This window comes from Seriola aureovittata, chromosome 20 (genome assembly GCF_021018895.1).
Source record: "Seriola aureovittata isolate HTS-2021-v1 ecotype China chromosome 20, ASM2101889v1, whole genome shotgun sequence".
Taxonomy (NCBI): Eukaryota; Metazoa; Chordata; class Actinopteri; order Carangiformes; family Carangidae; genus Seriola; species Seriola aureovittata.
The window spans coordinates 20,493,106-20,511,759 of NC_079383.1; positions in this window are offsets into that span (position 1 = coordinate 20,493,106).

The window sequence follows — 18,654 nt, forward strand, 5'->3', positions numbered from 1 at the left end:
GCCGCCAGAGAACATGTTATTTGTTGACATTATCAAACAGACAATGAATCATAGATGTTTCTGGCTGCTAGCGGCGGCGTTAGCAACATGGCTACAGTCCAAAGCAAGAAAAAAATGTAGGAATCCCAATTTGAACTAGAAACCCTGATCTCAGCGCTGTGATGAAGTATTAATAGTTGTATTAATAAGTAGGCAGGTTTTGTTACTTATGGATCAAGTAGAAATGAGGACGACTGAGCGTCTGTGTGGAGCTCCACCAGGACTCATCTCCCAGTAGAGAGTCCAGAACCAACCATGGCTCTCTCCATTGTTTTACCTCGGTTTCTATCACTCTCCGTCTCCGCCGACGCCCACGGGGGAACCAGTCTCTAAGGCCGAAAGTGTCGTTATTCTAAAGCCGTTACGTTGTGGAATCAACATTTACTTCGTTTCATACGTTAAAAGCAAAAAAAAATAAAAAAAATCTACGTCCACTTTAAGAAACGCAGAGGGAGGTCGGTATCCCGGCAAGACTTTGGAGTCTTTAGATCAAGGTCAGAGAAGAAAGAGAATTTTTGAGACTATACAGACCCAACCCCAGTGTCTGGACTTTGCCTGAAAAAAACAAACTGAATCATAATCAAACAACAAATTAAACAGAATTGAAGATTTACTGCTCTAAGTGTTGTGATGCTGAAGTGGACTTTGCAGATGAGAATACAAGCAGGTTTTTGACTCTCACCATGTATCAGGTCCTAATGAATCTGCTACATGTTTAATAGTCATTACTGTTGAGACCACTTCACATTTCAACTCAACGACTTTGAAGAGAAAACAGTTTAATCGACGGTTTGCTCTGAATATTCAAACGCGGTCACAGCTCGGGAACCGACCACTATCAGCTTATAAATACAAGCCTGACTTCCCGGCCAAGTTAAGACTCCATCAACTCCACGCCGCAAACTGTATCTGGATCACAACCAAATGCCAAAACAAACAAACTCAAGCCTCCGCAGCTCCGTTTTTCCATCTGCAACAAACCACCAGAGCGTCAAGCGACCGCAAGCTGTTTGGCTCAGAGGGAATGAAATAGGCTTTACACTCGAGAGAGCACAACCACACAGAGTTGCTTTTTTTAATAGGATCCCGGCGCACGTTGTTGCTGGAGTCGCCGGTGAGGTCCCACCTGCGGGTGCTGTACAGGCCGGTTTGGGGCTGAGGGACGGGAGAGAGGGGGAGGAGATGGGTGTACGGCTCGGAGGAGATCTGGAGAGGAGCGAGTGCTCGCTCTGCAGCCGAGTGGGGAGGGAGGAGAGAGAGAGAGAGAGAGAGAGAGGAAGAGAGAGAGAGATTTCTGGTACACCTGTCAGGCGCATGAACAAAGTACATCTGTTCATCTCCTCCTCCTCCTCCTCCGTCAGATGTCGCCAGCTAAAAACAGGGCCTTTTAAAAAACGCAGCACACTTTTACTTCTGCCAGCCTCTGTCTCGCTGTCTCTTTGTTTTTCACACGCCTGTGAGCACAAAAACAAACATACACGCATTCACGGGGAAAGTGGAGCAAAATATGTTCAAAAGCAGCAAACACCACAATGCAAATATAGTCTGTAAAAATACAGTTCCTGCACTAAAGAAGAAGGGCCGGCGTTTCCTCTCTGGAGCTCTCCTGCTTCTATATTTACTGAAGACACATTCACAGGAATGAGAATAGAGGATTACAGCCAGCGTATACATGAAAGCTTATATTTTTAATTTAATAATTAAAATAAAAAGTGCATATACCACATTTAACTAAAAATATTAACAAAGTTTTTCAGTGCCTTCTTGTTTTCAACATATCTTATTAGTCGGTCCATTTATTCCCAACTGAACAAATGGAATAAAATCTTTGTTCGTCTCATTGCCTTCAAAAAGTTGTTGGATCATTAATGTTTACGTCTGTAGTAAAGATCCCAGTTTTCTTTCATTCTCCTCTTCATTTTTTCACCTACCTCACTTCCTTTCCCTCCCTCATCACCGATTGGCTCGTTTTCGTCACTCCACCCCTCATTTACCTGACAGAGTTCACCTGAAGATGATCTAAGGGCGTCACTCCACTCGTTCGTTACTGTATTTATAAGGTTGTAACAAAGGAAATTACCACGAGGAAATGTCTTGCAGAGGAGCAAACCTTGTGTTCAGCAGTGTGAATTTTGTCACTTAAGATCTAAGAGCAGGAGCCTCCAACAGGTGGCTCGCGAGCTGTAACGACAGCTCGCCCTCTTCTACGCTAAATAATCATTTGTCAGCTGTCGGTCAAACGAGTTACTGTCAAGTTTGATTGCGTCAGATCTGCCGTAGGCGACATGCAGTCATAGCAAATCTTCTGGATCACAGATCGGATATAAACTAAAACAGGAAATACGTTGCCATGCAGTGAGTTTGTTTTTTTCAAAAGCCTGTTTGTTTACATTTTGGAAAGTTAAGTTTACATTAATCAGCTGTTTTAAGTTCCAGCTCAATAAACTTTATTCGTCCTCAGGGGGCAATTCAAAGGGCACATACAGTAGACATTAATAAAACACACAGCCAGTGCAAAACAAACTGTACACATTAAAGAAAAATAGGTACCATTTCATATTCTGACAACTTTCAAGAAGCTTGTTTTCTCTGATTTATGGCAGTTTATTTGTACTGCTGTTCTTGGTCTGTGTGTTCAGGTTTTTTTTTTTTGTCTGATGTGAAATTCAGATGTTTTTCGGTACAAAATGTGAGTTTTTTTTTTGGATATTGATATGTGATGTTTGACTTGTTAAATGATCTTCTTCGTCTGATTTGGTTTGGAGATGAGTTTGAGTGTTTTGATCTGATATGTGAAGAAATGTAACCAGGAACATTAGACACGAGCAGCTCTCAGAGTTAAAAAGAAAAAGGCTGGAGATCCCTAATGTAGTGGCTTAGTTCACTTTTTTTTTTAATGAATATTTGATTACACGTGCATGCTGGGAGGTTTTAGTACAAAATGTCTGATTGTTTGGATCAGGCATGAATTGCATTTTGTGAAATTTAAATATCTTAAAATGTAAAAATCTTGCCTTTTAAACTGGAGTTATGATTTTAAAAATTTCTCTTGCAACTTATTTTATCATATTTCTCCGAGCACTGAACGCCTACACTGACAATGTTCTGCAGAAGTAAGAAAATAGATGTTTAGTTTTATTTCAAATGAGAGATTTCTGCATTTGTCCTCGCTTTTGTCTCTGGTTTCTCAACTGGAAAAGATGATGTCCAATCTGAGTTAAACCAACATCTGCAAAACACTGTCAGTCAAATCTGTTTAAACCACAGATACACAGTCCTGATGAAGATTAACTGAGTTTTCATGTGTTAAACTCTTCATAAATAATGACTAGTGATGTTTTTCCCCCCAAAAAACTTTAAGTTTGTTGCTTTTTGAGTCTTTAATATTCAATGTAATACAGAAATACTAAGAGGTACTAAAACATAAAGGTTTTAAGGGGCTTTAAAGTGAGTTTTTTAAAAACATTTTTGTTGACACTTGTAATTATAAACATGGAAACATTTCTGCAGATTGTGTTTTTATGTGAAAAACAAGATCTTAAGACTAAATACATACGAGACTGGCTTCATAAGACATAGTGACATGTTATCTTTTTGGTGTTTGGTTTGTTTTCTCAAACAAGCTTTTATGATACACCAAGGAAAGTTGTTTCATCATTTGGATTTCAAAGTTGGTTGCAGTGTTTTGGCACACCAGAACTTTTTTCTTATTTTTTTTTATTTCAAATCCCATCGTCTCCGCCAGTCGCCTTGCATCACTGCTGTTTACTGTTTAGTCTGAGTAAAATGTATTTGAGAGACTGTAGCTGCTGCTGCTGCACGAAACCTGTGGTCAATGTGCTGAAGTCCCAGATGATCTGCAAAAACCTGCAGGCGAGAAACAAAGTCGTGATGCTCCTTTTACTCCGAACAGATGCCGTGGAGGTTCCCCTGAGCAACCTGAGTCCCAGTTGTTGGATCTTTTCACTGGCTGCCAGTAGATACATATAGTACTATGGGCAAAGTACAAATGTAAATACGTATGTGAGGGTGCTGAATAAGAGTATGCATGCTCAGCGAAACCTCCCTGAATGCATAAAATAGATTTAAAAAAAAACATAATCCCTATCTCTTACCACCAATTTATTATAACAATAGAAAAACCATGACTCTGCTCCAGGTCTGCAGTTAGTGTTGATATTTAGTCATAAAAACCTGTTTGTATTGTTGTGCACAGTCTAAAAAAAGTAAAGGTTTGCTTTTGCAGGGTATTTCAAGTAGATTAATCCTGACTTGACATCACAGCGAACTGACCTGCAGTAGTTGTGGTAGTCTACCGATAAAAAGACATAAGTTTGGGGACGATAGAAGTGGCATGGAGGACAAGGACGCAGGGAAAATGTTATTCATACATTTCTGTAACACGGCAGGAGCATTTTCAGTGTTAGCAGAGGAGGGCAATAAGGGAGCGAGGTCTGTGATTCAGGGGAGAAAGGCGAGGACGTGACCCGCTTGTTGATGAGAGGAAGTCTCAGCGGCAGGAAGAGGAGACTCAGCCGTCCCGGCCGGGTTGAGCAGGTCAGTGGACCGTCAGGAGGTGGAGGAGCTGAAGCCCTTCAGGAGCAGTGGGGAGGGAAAGAGAGAGAGGAGGGGAGCCGGGGAGAAACACAACATGGAGCTCTGGCTGCATCGTAAGGCAGTTTATTTATATAGCGCCGTTCAGCTGTGCTTTACAGAGGCAGGGAAAAACATTAAAAATAAGACATGGGCTGGAGGTGAGGTGGTGGAGCTCCCTCGGCAGCCAGGCTGCAGAGTTGTAAATGTCAGAACTTCTATTATTAATATTATCTCGTGGCACCTGAGTATCCTGAAACAATGTGCAATCAAAATAAACCTGAAACCTTCTCAGTACAAAGAGCGAGAATTAGCATTAGCACAACCACTAAGACTGTGTCAGCCACTGCCATTTACAAGCTAGCAAACAGCATAAAGGGATAAAAGATGCTAACTACGCTAACAGTTCTGATACGTGTATTAGTCATTACGATTTTGATCACAACAGACTCCTCATCTAAGTCCGGGTCTGACTGAGGCTTCAAAACATGTGGCTGAGTCTCTCTGATGTTTCCTCCAACGCCAACCACCTGGATACGATCTGCTCTTTCGCCGGTCAACGAAACCTTTGTCGGTACAGAGAGCGAGAGTTAGCATTAGCACAGCTAGCCACTGCCAGTTACAAGCTAACAATCAACTACGCTAACCGTTCCGACACGTCGTCTAGTCGCCATTTTGGTCACAATAAACTCCTCAAAAACTCCTGATGCTCAAATGAGGAATTACTGTGAGCAACCTTGTTCAGCAAAATATTAATCATTGCAGAGTGTTTTTTTTTTTTACAAAGTTTAAAACACGTCTGGAGAGGAACTTGAATTAATATCAGGCCAGTGTGTTTCTGCTCATTGTATTAGATCCTCTGGTACACGACATGTTTATTTTTATGTTATCAGAAGCGGCACCATTTGTTGTGTATGGGATAGACAGAGCCGCCTACAAAAAGCTTTCATCAACAGAAAAACTGAGGGATGTTTGCACAATATCGCACACAGCATTTGATTGGCAGGTGATCCCCGGAAAAAAAATGGATGTCACCAAAATAAATGTTTAAAATCTCCTCTCTTGAAGTGTTCATAACTGAAAATGATTTTTTTAAGCATGTGTTGCTATCAGTGTGTCACAGCACTGCCAGATAAAGTCAGGCACTTGTACATTGAGTGGAAAATCCGCGTCGGATGATGTTTGCCTCAACTGAGTGAGATTCAAAATCCTGTGTTTCTGGTGGCGTTTAGGGTTCTTCAGACACCCTCAGATAAGAGATAGAAGTTTTCACCCAGCAAACAAGATGGTGACAGCAGGGCTCACCTCACCCCCAGGGAGTGTGGAGAGCCCAGAGGTATTGTGAAGAAATGAATTTCAGGAGCGCGGCTGTGCACAGAGAAGAATAAAATGGAGGAAAGCGAAGGTGCACACAGGTAAACATCAAGGACAAAATCTAAAGTTGCAGCTGAGAGTCTGAAGGGAAGGAGCAGATGAGAATAAGAGGAAGTTTCATATCAATACTAACTCTCAACAGGAAGAAAGTGAGGAGATACATCAATAAAGACCGGAAAAACACAACTGTTCAGCATATAAAAACAATTCAACTCATCAGGTATATCAAAAATTACACATCTCCCATCAAATTGTCTTCCTTTATCTTGTATTCAGGATTAAACTTTATCGTTTTTGTGTCCTCTTTTAGCTCTGTTTTACTCTGTTTTGCTCTCCAGTAATTACTGAGGGAAATAATTGGTGCTTTAGCTGCTAAAAGCTCCATTGTGTTCATCACCTCTCATTAACCGTTTGGTGCTGGTCACGTTCTTGGGCTTTTTCACTGAAAAAAAGCCGCCTGCTGAAAACGACAATGACGAGAACGCTGAGGGTAAAAACCAAAACAATGAGCTCAAAGATGCAAAAAAGCTAAAAAAAAAAAAAAAATGAACTGGAGAGTTGTTTTACAATATCTGCAGTCATTTGATCCACTGTTAATATAAGGATATTGATTTAGTGCAGCTTTAAAGACCCCCTCTCAATCTGAGCAGGTGGTGGGCGGGGCATAAGACCTGATCCAGATTTCTAAATGAGGAAGTAAGAGTAGATTTCTTCACTTTTTATGGTGTGAAAACCACGTTAAATAAAATGTTAATCATAGCTTATTATTTCTTTTTACATAGTTCAAAACATGTCTGGGCAGAATCTTTAAGTATTACACTATTAGCAAAAAGTCTTTATCATTCATCAACACAATAGTTAACTAGAGAAAGAGAGAGAGGTCTAAAACCAGGATTTTTTTGGTTCAGAGGAAGCCGAGCCACGAGATCCAGAAGGAAAACAACTCCATGCACGCAACCTACATTTTTCCCTAGGAGACGACTAATGAGCCAAACAACGTACACCTGTGTCTCCTGGAGAGCGACAGCAACATGGAAAATCCCCAAGAAGAATAACGCGTAGCTCTTAAACTTTCATACTGACTTGCAGCATTAAGGAGCTAGTGTGTGATATCTGCGCACAATGTTAGAATAAAGGGGAAAACATTCAAGTTAAAAAAGATTTTTAAAAAAGCAGAAAGAATGTAAAGAAGGCTTCTTGCTCGTTTCATGTCTGCCATGTCTTATTAATCACGGCTTCTCACTCTGACTTGCATTGGACCAAAAGAGAGGAAAAAAAGGGAGAAGATATATATTGTAAAACCTAAAATAAGAGTTAAAACTGTTAGAGTTTGAATTAAGTTGAAGTAAAAGAACGAGAACAAGGATCCAGACGATCAGGGAAGAATAAAGAAGCAGAAGAAGAAAACAAGAGTTTGCTTTGCTGAGGCAAACACACTAGTGATTAAAATGGCATTTAATTGGAAAACTGAACCTATTTTCATTTTGATGAATTATGCACACTGCAGCTTGGCAAGGTTTAAGATTCCTTAAGGTCACACTGGAAAATGAAATAAGTAAGCAGCAGCCTGAAGGTATCGATCAGCCCTCCAGTTAAAATGTAAGGACCATGAGGACATCTAATACCGCATCTATTGATTCCACAGCACAGATGATTCATTATTTAACCGTGTAAATTCTTCAGTGAATCTGCAACAGCAGGAGAGCGAACACCCACTGATGTTACACCACACGGCGCCAGCGCATGTGTCTCTGCTTCCCAGCGGTTCATCCGTGGTCTGAGGAGCCACAGCAGACCAGGCAGAGGCTGCTTGCCCGTACAGTACATGACTCATCAGTGCGCACACACACACACACACACACACACACACACACACACGCTGTATTTCCACTATTCCCTTCTCAGAAAAGACAATCTAAGTAATGAACTGTGCGAAAAACCCATCTGTGCTCCATTTTCAATTTTCCACGTCTTTGCGATGCTATTAATGACCTCGCAGACACACATTTGTATGCAGCGCGAGGCCAGTGTAGCATCTTTTCACTGCGCACAACAACTTATTGATCTGCAGAATCACAAGACTGGATCTGTGATGAAGTCGAATGTGGTGTAATATCTTCATGAACAGGACATTTAGAAGCCATTTTCAACACAATGAAACATTTGGAGAAAAAAACATTTGCCGTCGTTAGTCCTGAAATCCAAAATGTATTCTAAATAGCTTCATTCATTAACGGAGAAGAAGCGCCTCAAGTACTGGAGTCAGTATCATCAAAATATGGAGGAGCCAGTGTGTAGATCATTAAAGAACATTTACTCACATAAAACATGACAGTTTTACTATTGAAGTCTGATTGATATAAAAAATATTTGAATAATTATAATGTCAGAGTTAAAGAAGAAGAAGTTCAACTTTATTTATAATAATTATAAAAACACATTTTATTTATAATTCGCTGTCAAAACACCCAAGGACACTTTACAAATCCAATAAAATATTCAGTAGATTAGAACAAAAGCAGCAACAATGAAATATATATAAATAAAAGCACTTTTCAAAGTGAGGTTACAAAGTGCTCTCACTGCCACAAGAATCAAAAAAAATAAAGCAATTACATTAATAAGATACAACGAACACGGGTAAAAAAACTGTTGCTAGGAAATAGGAACAAATCAGGACAAGGAAGCATCAATAAAAAGCCTTTGAAGACAAATAGGTTTTGAGAAGAGATTTAAAGCACTAAAGCGTTTGCTGATCTAACCTCCAGAGCCAGGAGAGAAAATGCTCCATCACCACGAGTTTTGAACTTTGCGTGGGGTGAGGACTGGGTAACTGAAATAAGATGTTTCTGAAAGTTTAACTGGGAATCAAAAACGAGATGTGAGTTTGAAGCCAAAGAACCCGAGTGCTGCTGAAAACTCTCAAAGGACTGATTTGATCCGAAGAATATCGCTTCCAATTTTGTTATGATTTAACTGCAGGAAATCATGAGACATCCAGGCACTAATCCGATTAAGACAATCTTGTAAAAATGGACAGATTTGAAAGTACGCCAGGTTTCACACACACATATAGCTGGACATCATTAGCATTTCAATGATGAGAGAAACATAAGCCAAACTGACAAATAACATGCCCTAAAGGGAGCATGTAAAGAGAGAATAAAAGAAGTCCCAGAATAGATCCTTGAGGAACTCCAGAGGAGCAGAAGAACATATTTGGACATCAGGAATGATGCATTTTGGGTCCTTAAAAGCAACAGCAGTGGTGTATTTGTTTTTTTTTTTTGTAGTTTGGCTTACAACAGTGAAACTGACGAAGAGCACCACTTAAAGAAACTCAATTTTCAGTGGTAAATCTGAGGAAAAAAAAGACTCGACCTGGGTGCACTAGGACATGGTCTCCAAAAAAAAAAAGCCTCAGACTGTATAGCAATAAAAACTTTATTATAACACAAAAACAAAATGGCTTTGGGTTTGTTTTTAGTCCATCAAACTGAGACCGTTGAGACTGATGAAAATGACCCAGTCTACTGCTTGGCATTGATTTGTTTATGTCCAGCTGGATCAAGTGAGGCGATACTGTTAAACTTGATCTTTAATGAGGGCAGAAAATCAATAATTCATGCAAGATTGCCAAAAAATAAAAAAAAATCATAACATAATGCTTATCCCACACAGGGCAGCAGAGCTGTGGTTATATTTACTTTTTACATTTGCTGGAAAAACGATAATTAATTTAAGTTTATCCAAAATGCTCTATGAAGCCTTCATCGCTGGGTATTTGAAAGTTACTATGTAAATGTTAAAAGGCATTAACAGCTTAAAAATCTGATTGGCAAAAACCTTTAAAGCAGCAATAATGAATTTATTTAGCACTTTAGAGGGTAGCATAATACCTTATGAAGTTGTTGTGGGGAACATGTTGCCTGTTCACACATCCAGCAGAAACGAAGCAACATCATGTTCATTTGGAGTTTTTATGCCTCTGCGCCGCTGCTTCCCTCATGGACACAACTTCTAATTTGGCACAAACATTTTTTGGTGGGCAAAGGTCAAAGGTCATATTTTATATGACTGGATAATTGGGGATGTAACCTGAAACTAGTCTGAGTGGAGGAGGCATAAAAATGATTAATGAGGGCATTGTCAATAAATGAAAACATTGCAGTACGGGTCAAAAAAACCAAAACAATGTTGAAAGATGCTAAAATGCTCTGTAAAGCTGAGAAGAGCTGCACAGTTTATCTGTTGGTTCCTCGCTCCGAGCAGAAAGGTGCAGCTTTAAAGCAGTTGTTGAATAGCGAATTGATTCAGAAATAAACATAATCCCATCCTCCACCCAACATGTGTTCTGTTTTTCAAACAGATAATATCTCATTTTAGAAGCAAATTCGTCGATTGATCTTCCACACGGCGTTTTGCAAACATGCCACCACAGTTTTGGGGTTCGAAAACAAACCTCATTATCAACTGTGACACCGTGAAGTGAGTGCAGCTGTGTTTTGAAATCGGGAAAGGGTGATATGAATATTTGACTTGCAGTATTGAGTAATTCAAACTACAGAGGTTTAATCCCACTTCATATAAAGCTTCCTTTTTGCCATCGAAACAAAAGCAGCCACTTCACACGTAGACGCCCCCAAAGTGATCACACACACACACACAAACACACACATCCCCTAATTAAATAAGGTCATTAAATCAGATCATCGTGCTGTAGGCCATCTCGTGGATCGCACCTCCCTCGTCGGATTCATCGGCGCTCACTCCATCACCTCCCCATAAAGTCCTCCACATTACCCTGAGCAGCTGTTTGGGGAAAATGAAATTACGCACAGGGATAAAATTTAAATTCAGCAGCTACCTTCAGTGTGACTCATGATTTATTGATACTTTGGAGCAGACATTAATATTGTCGTTAAGATTAAGTCCCGCCTGACTCGATTTAAACCCGGCTCCCATTCCCACGTCTCCATTTTCTTTCCATCAGTTTGGAGGGGAGGCTAATCTGGTGTTGGGGCCGCACTGATTGTCCGTCATTGGGGTTTGTACAGTAGGGCTCCCCTTGTTATGCCTAACCTTTTGGAAAAGGTTGCACCGCTTCATTTGACATTTCAGAAACAGCCCGTTTGCTTCAACAGGCACGCCATCACTGAGTGTCACAACTTCTTTGTTCGACCTGCGGCAAAACCTCGAGCCAGAGACACATTTCGTGGGTTTTTTTTAATGATGAAACAACGTAGTTGAAGAATTTACTCGATGATGCAGTGGCTGGTAACTGAGGAGAAATATTAATGTCATGGTTTTTTGAGTTTTATGCTGCTCATTCATCCTTTCATTGTGCACATGCTCTAATTCTGCTAATTTCAGACACCTGCAGTAGAATCACCTGACCTGCTCCTCCGCTCACCTGTTCCCCATTCACTCATTAGCGCCTTAGTTTATATTAATCAGTCTGTTTCCACTCACTCTCAGCTGGGTTGTCTTTGTGCCTCAGCTTTTCAGCGAAGCCTGTTTTTGATCCTCATCGTGTTTTTGACCTTTGCTTTCAGCCTAACTCCCCTTTCCTTCTTTGCTTGCTTTGTTTTGGATTTTTGTAAAACAGTAAAAGACTCTTCACATCTACCTTCACATCTGCCTCCCGAGCTGATGCCTTTTCTGACGACCATGACGATTAACGATTAATCTGAAGGTGACAAAACAAAATCTTGGATAACATGATTTTTTTTTCTGTCCACAATACTCCATTAACACGATCTTTCCATCTCTCCTGCTAAATGTGTTGAGAGCAACGTGACTCCTGCCCATTTTGCACCGTTTCCCAATAACAGCTTTTTACAGACACTTTCAAATTGCGCTTGTTTGAACTGTTTTTAGATCCTGCAGCCTATAAAAAATGGAAGAGAAACCCTTTTGTTTCAGAGAAATATAAATGTTCAATCAAAACAGCTCAAGGGGAAAACACGAATCACGGACAAACACCCACAATGCACTCTTAACAATAACTTCAGAACAAAAAGGGGCATAATAGCCATGTTTTTTTTAAAAAGCTGCACCATTTCAATATTTTTTATATTAACAATGGGGGGAAAAATACAATGTGAAATTTGTCATTCAAAGTGACAAACCTACATACGTGTTTCCAGCATCAGCAGGCAAAATAAGCATTATTAAATCCACTGTGTCCTACCTGCCCGGCAACAAACGGGAGACATTAAGCAATAAATATATTATTTAGTTGATAAGTGGGTAGCATCAAATGGGAGAAGTAAGGTACAAGTACCTCAAAGGACAGTTGTGCTTGACCTAATGTACTTGGTTGTAATCAACCTCTTGACTACTTGACTACTGACCTCACAGGACTTCTTAATGGAGTCGTATTCACATCACATTTTAATAGTGAGATGAAATGGAAGTTTGATATTATCTAATATCAGTTTATTTTAAATAAACACATGAGCTAATTCCATTTCATGGTTCTGTATCCGGGAAATGAATGAAATACCAATCAAATATCTGGATGAGATTTCAGCTCATTACCCTTAATCAGGATGTTGTTTTGGGAAAGAGAGAGTGAATACTGTTGGAGAGCTGCTGAGACTGGAGTCTGACCAAAGAAGACATTTGGATTTGAGGAGTTAAAATAAAGAGGAGAGATTTAAGTTCAGAGGGATTTTTTTTTTTTTTTTTCAAAGTCAAATCGACTCCTCGCTTTAAACCAGCGAACGCCACGAAGCACAGCTGAAAACTCCGTCAGAGAAAGGAGCAATCAAAGTGACTGCTGTTCTCTCACTGGGGCCACAGTCGGGGATTTTCCTTTTTTTTCCCCCCTTCAGCTTCCTTATACAACACCACATCCAAAGTCCTTACACTGCCTCAGCCGCTGCTTCATCATTCCACTCTGCCCGTATTGATTGCATCAAGTCCCTCCAAATGGATGAATGGAATAACCTTCCTCTCCTCTCCGTGTCCATTTCCTTTTCTTTTTTTTTTTCTTCAACTGATGGCAGGAACACAGAGGGTGCGGGTAACGCTGAGCCAAAGAAACGAGGCAAAAAGGATCAGGTCTATGTGGATTCCTGCTCTACTGATCATGTGCATCGACTGCCGGGCTGACGGCAACCTCCAGACAATCATCCTCATCCGCTCTCCCATCAACCTTGGTTTAGGCCGGCTGACCACAGCTTGCACAGAATCAATCAGCATTGAGATATGGGCAGCCGTCACGGCGGTGACCGATTTTGGCATGCAAGGCTCTCCCTTAATAGACAAAGAGACGGAGATCAATAGCCAATTTGGCCTTGGAATGAGGCTAGAATGGATCAAGGAAAATTCATTTTATTCTCCTTTTCTTCGAACGGAGAAGTCGAGAAAAGTATGATGAACATTTATGACTAGTACAGTAAAGAAGTGAATCCTTCATCGGTCGGTGAACGGCTAACCTTGGAAGTGCAGATAAGACTGCACGATTACTGAACGTATGATATAAGGTGCTGAGAAAACGCCATAAGATTCATTACACTATATAGTATACAGTGCGTTCAGAAAGTATTCAGACCCCTTCACTTTGTTTTTGTTTTACATTTTATGTTGCAACCTTAAGCTAAGATACATTTTTAAACAATCCCCTCAATCAAAAGTTTTTCAAAAGCAGAAACGGAAATATCACATTGATTCAGACTCTTTGTTGAAACACTTCAAATTTAGCTCAGGTGCCTCCGATTTCTCTTAATCATGCTGGAGGTGTTTCTCCGCCTTGGTTGGAGTCCACCTGTGATAAATAAAATTGATTGGACATGATTTGGAAAGGCGCTCACACCTGTCTAAACAAGGTCTCACAGCTGATGCAGATCAGAGCGAAAACCAAACCATGAGGAGGAAGGAGCTTCCTGCAGAGACGGGACTGTGTCGAGCCTCAGATCAGGGAAATAACTAATGCTGCATTGAAGGTTTCCCAAGAGCTCAGTGGCCTCCGTGATCCCTGAGACTTTCCCCCTGCAACGAACGAGCCCGTAGGTCGTGTGTGCAGCAGGTTATTATGACCCATAGTTACGTTTTTCTGTCGTTAGGCGACAGACGGGAGCAAAAGGGAAAAGGTCAGTGATGTCAGGAGGAGGTTGCGATGGATGGGTGGGGTCAACAAAACACAGGAATATGACGGTTTCTTTCTATTATCCATGACCGTTTGACAAAAGTTAACCACGCTGTTGTTGTTGTAACCATGACAACAGATCGTCGAATGTTGAAGTACACAAAAACAAAACTTCCTACTGTTCAGTAAAAAACATCCTTAACTGCTGAATACACACTCATCCCTCCCTTTTTAGAGACATCATACTACCTTCCTCAACTTATTCCAATGTTTTGTCATAATGTAAATAATAATTATGACAGCCGGGACTGAAATGACAATAATTTGTGGCTGTGCATGACTGGACAACGGCCTCTTGAGAACATAATTGGCGCAGGAGCGGATTCAGTCGGGAAAACCTGAAGGGTTCCTTTTCTACCCATTTGCCGCTCATAATTATAATGTGACAATTCTCTGTACTATGTTATCATTCCCCCATTGAGATGCATAATGACTTGTTTCTATTAGGAGCCTGTCTCCATGGAGAGTTATCAGGTGGCGATACTGCACATATACAGCCCTGGAAGCATTCACGTGGTCATCCTCGGGCTGTCCTCCAGCCCTCCTTGGCCTCGCCGCGGCACAAAGGAAAGGGATTCAATTGTGATGTGACACCTTGAGGCGTGCAGCACAACCATGCCGCTTCAAAGGAGATCAGTCAAAATGTATCCTCTCCCTTTTATCTACCTCTGTGTGCCTGCCTGTCTCACCCTCTCTCTCTCTCTCTCTCTCCCTCTCTCTCTCTCAAGTCAGTGATTCCTAACGTGTTCCTCTGGAAAGCATAAAACACAGATAAATGTGTCTCGTCTCCATCGGGGGCTCGCAAGGTCATGATGCCCTGAATGTGACTGAGAACTTTTCCTTTGGATTAAACACTTTTATTGATTCGGAGCAATTAGCGCGGAACTGAAGGGATAACTCAGCCCACACAGCTGAATAGGTGATGAGGATTACTCCTGTCTTGTTTCCAGCAGTCACATCTTCCTCTGCATGACGTGATATGTTTCATCCTCTTTGCCATTTTTACTATTTTGAGTTTCTCCTTTTTTCAGTTGTGATGTTCACTTTCCGACAGCTTCAGCCATCATTGCGTTGGAGCAGCTACTTCTTCAGGGCAGCCCGGACGCTACAGTGACTCGCTATCGGAAAGTGAAGAGATGGTCCAACCGGGCCGGGGCTAGCTGGTTAGCATGCTAACTTCAGTAGAACACAAAATGTGGGAGAAATAGAAGCAAAACGAGAGTAAAGAAGTAAAGGAATGAAGCAAAAAAAATAGCAGAAACTCATATAGCTTAGCATAGCAAAAAGCTCTGATGAACTCGCTAACTGCTAGATATGTAAATAGGTATATTTTTGCTAACACGTTAAAGATAGTGATAACTTCTCTGTTGTATTTACAGCTTGTTCTGCTGCCTGTAATTGGTCATACAGGGTCTGACAGAGCAACAGAAATGCCCAACAATAAACGGCAGTGAACTTTTCTTTTTCTTTATTTCTTTGTTTATTTTTTTTAACCCCCAACCAATATCCCTGACATCTTTCATTGACGGTGAAGGGTCAACGGAGCCTTTTGGCGCATTATTTGGATTTTCTCAATGTCACATTGCAGCGTTCACGAAACGGACGGCGACAAAGAAAGAAGTAAGAAAACAAATGACGAATATTCACGAGTGAGTCATTTTAAGATTTGAACAATCATTAGCAGTTTGTGTCAGCTTTAACGGAGGTCCGATCCCTTTTTACTAAAAGTTTTCAAGGCGATTTGAACAGCAGCTACTTACAGAGGTACAAAGAGCTCAGGCAGTGTTTCCTTGAATTACATGGTGCAGGAGACACAGATGCTGTAAGATGATGTAATGTAGGAAGTGTAAAACATTTAAAACAACCTGCCTCAGCAGGAAGAGAAACCCTGTGGAGTTTTTGACCATTAGTAGCAAAAAAGACTTCTAGCAAGTACATGGGTGTAAATAATGCACAATGTAATGTATAAAAATGGCTTTATAAATAAAGATTATAAACTTTAATCAAATGTAACTATACAAGCTTGTGTAGGATCGTGAGATGTTTGTGTAATTTTGTGCATCCCCCTGTATATAGCAGTAACTCTTTGCATGAATTAATCAGATTAAATTAAGTCTACTTTTCACTTTATATTCTTTATTACGTCTTTTTCTTCTAATCCCTTCTACGTTTTTCACTCTTCCAATTTCTGCATAAAGAACATTAAACTTTCACGTATTTATCTTGTCTTTTGATTATTATTATTATTATTATTATTATTATTATCTTTTTAATTTCTGCTGAAACTGCAAATCCAAACCCCACACGCGCCGCTCGGCTGTCTGTTTCTGACTTAACACGATTAACCTTCTTTACGATTCAACTCGCTCTCCGTTCTCTACCTTCCCAATACATCACCGTGACGTGTTTTTCAATCGTAAATTACCCCCTTGATGGATGTCACCCGATGACTTTCACAGCACCGGTTGGGGCGTGATTGTTCCTCGCTGCTACTGAATCAATGTTATTTCATTCAATCGACATATCAAATTGCACCAGCAGTAAAACAATTTGAGAAGATGAACTGTAGCATTCAAATCCTTCCATTCCTCCCCGAGGCGCTAAACGTAAAAGCTACATGCTGTAAAACATAACTCAGGCGCTGTCACTGTCTGCGACCAGTTTCGACTTTGTAGTCACCCCAAAAACAAAAAAGGGAACCCGACATCTAGAAAGAGACGCTCCGCTGTGTATTTAGCGCTAACGGCTAACGCTAGCCTTCCTCCCTGTACCCGAACTTAATGACACTGCAACACCTCATCTTTCACCGCTGTCATAAATCCTACTGATTTCATTAAAGCCTCCTCATTCTGCTTTTTTTATTTATTTAATTTTTTTCTTTTTGCAGCCTGACACTCAGATTACTGGCAACACATGCAAATTCATTTAAATATTTTTCAAATCAAACCTTGAGAATATGCTCATCATGCACCCCTGAGCTAATATAATATAAATGTTAATTAAGATTTGTGCAGTGAGCTGGGGAATGAATATTTGCAATAAAGCAACTGCGTCTCTCTCTCTCCCTCTCTTTCTCACAACTTCTGGAAATGGAATACAGTATTAGAGGTTTTTGTACTGTACGTATATTTTCAGTATCTTATGGTTAAGATGGAGAGTGAATTATCAGCCAAATGCTGCTTCGAAATATGTCGGGAATTCCCGGCTCCGAGTGATGTTTATTTTCTCTGCCAGTAATCCATGTGTTTGCCGTTGCTGAGATAATTTTTAAAGATGCAAATCTGTGTGCAAACTCTCACAATGAGCTTGAAACCCGAACTGATCACATAATTTATTCCCCAAACGCGGGGAGACAAGTTTTAAAATTAGTGGATTGAATCTGTCAGCTGCGGTGTTTAAATTAAAAATATATATGCACATTTCCAAAACTGCCTGCCCTTCCAAATCGAAGTAATGACCAACTGGCCAGCAGCAGCAACGCCGCCGATAATTTTAATCTATTTTTTATTTCCACAGCTGTGAAAGTAAAAAAAATTCAATATTGCAGAAGCTTTAACAGCTCCAGTGGAATTAAAATCATGTAGTCAATTTCATCCTAAGGCTGACTATCATGGCTAAATCTTTTTTTTTTTTTTTTTCCTTCACTTCTGAAGCTTCAGTCATTTCTGTATAAATGAATAAACTCAAGTGCATTAAGCAGGGGTGAAAAGTTTTCTCATATATAGGTTAAACGGGAACAGCTGCGTGTAATCATGCCAGCCACTGGTGGGGTGGATGTGCTACAGCGGGTTAATTGTGTGTGGCAGTAACGATGGCCCTCATTAACCTTACTGCATCACCTTTTCTTTTTCTTTTTTTTACTGTGGATAAATGGGGTAGGGGGGCTTTAAATCGGCCATCTGTTGCTGCCCACCTCGCCTTTTTTTTACAGAGCCGCCAACTGAGTGGAAGTGACACGCCGAAACCTTTTCAAGGACATTAACGTCGTTTCAGGAGGGAATCTCTAATAAGACGCACAAGAACTGGGGCTGGTTAAAGCGTCACCATCTTTTTAAGTCTCCTTCATGAAAGGAGTTGCTTTAATCTATTATTTCTGTTATTTTGCTTCCTGTCTTTTTAATGTTTTGCTTTTTCTTCCAGCAGCTGCTGATTTTTAGGTTTTTTTTACATCTTCTGCAAAGCACCTTTTTTTACGTTTTGAAAAATCCTGCCCTTTATTAATTGCATGTGTTAGTTTAAGACTGACGCCCTTGAGATTAGTTGTTGATATGATTTCAGTGACAGACAGCTCAGAGTGTTTTTCTGGAGAAGACAGTCAAAACAGTTGCAGTCCATGTGGGCTAAAAATCATCTCCAACTGTGGAAAGGCTGCAGCTCACACATTCATTTCAGTGGACTGAGAAAAATGTCCATCCAAGAGGATAATGTCAGCCAATTGTGCATGCTGAGTTTTGCACAGTCGAGTACAACCTCTCCACAATGTTAAAAAGGGT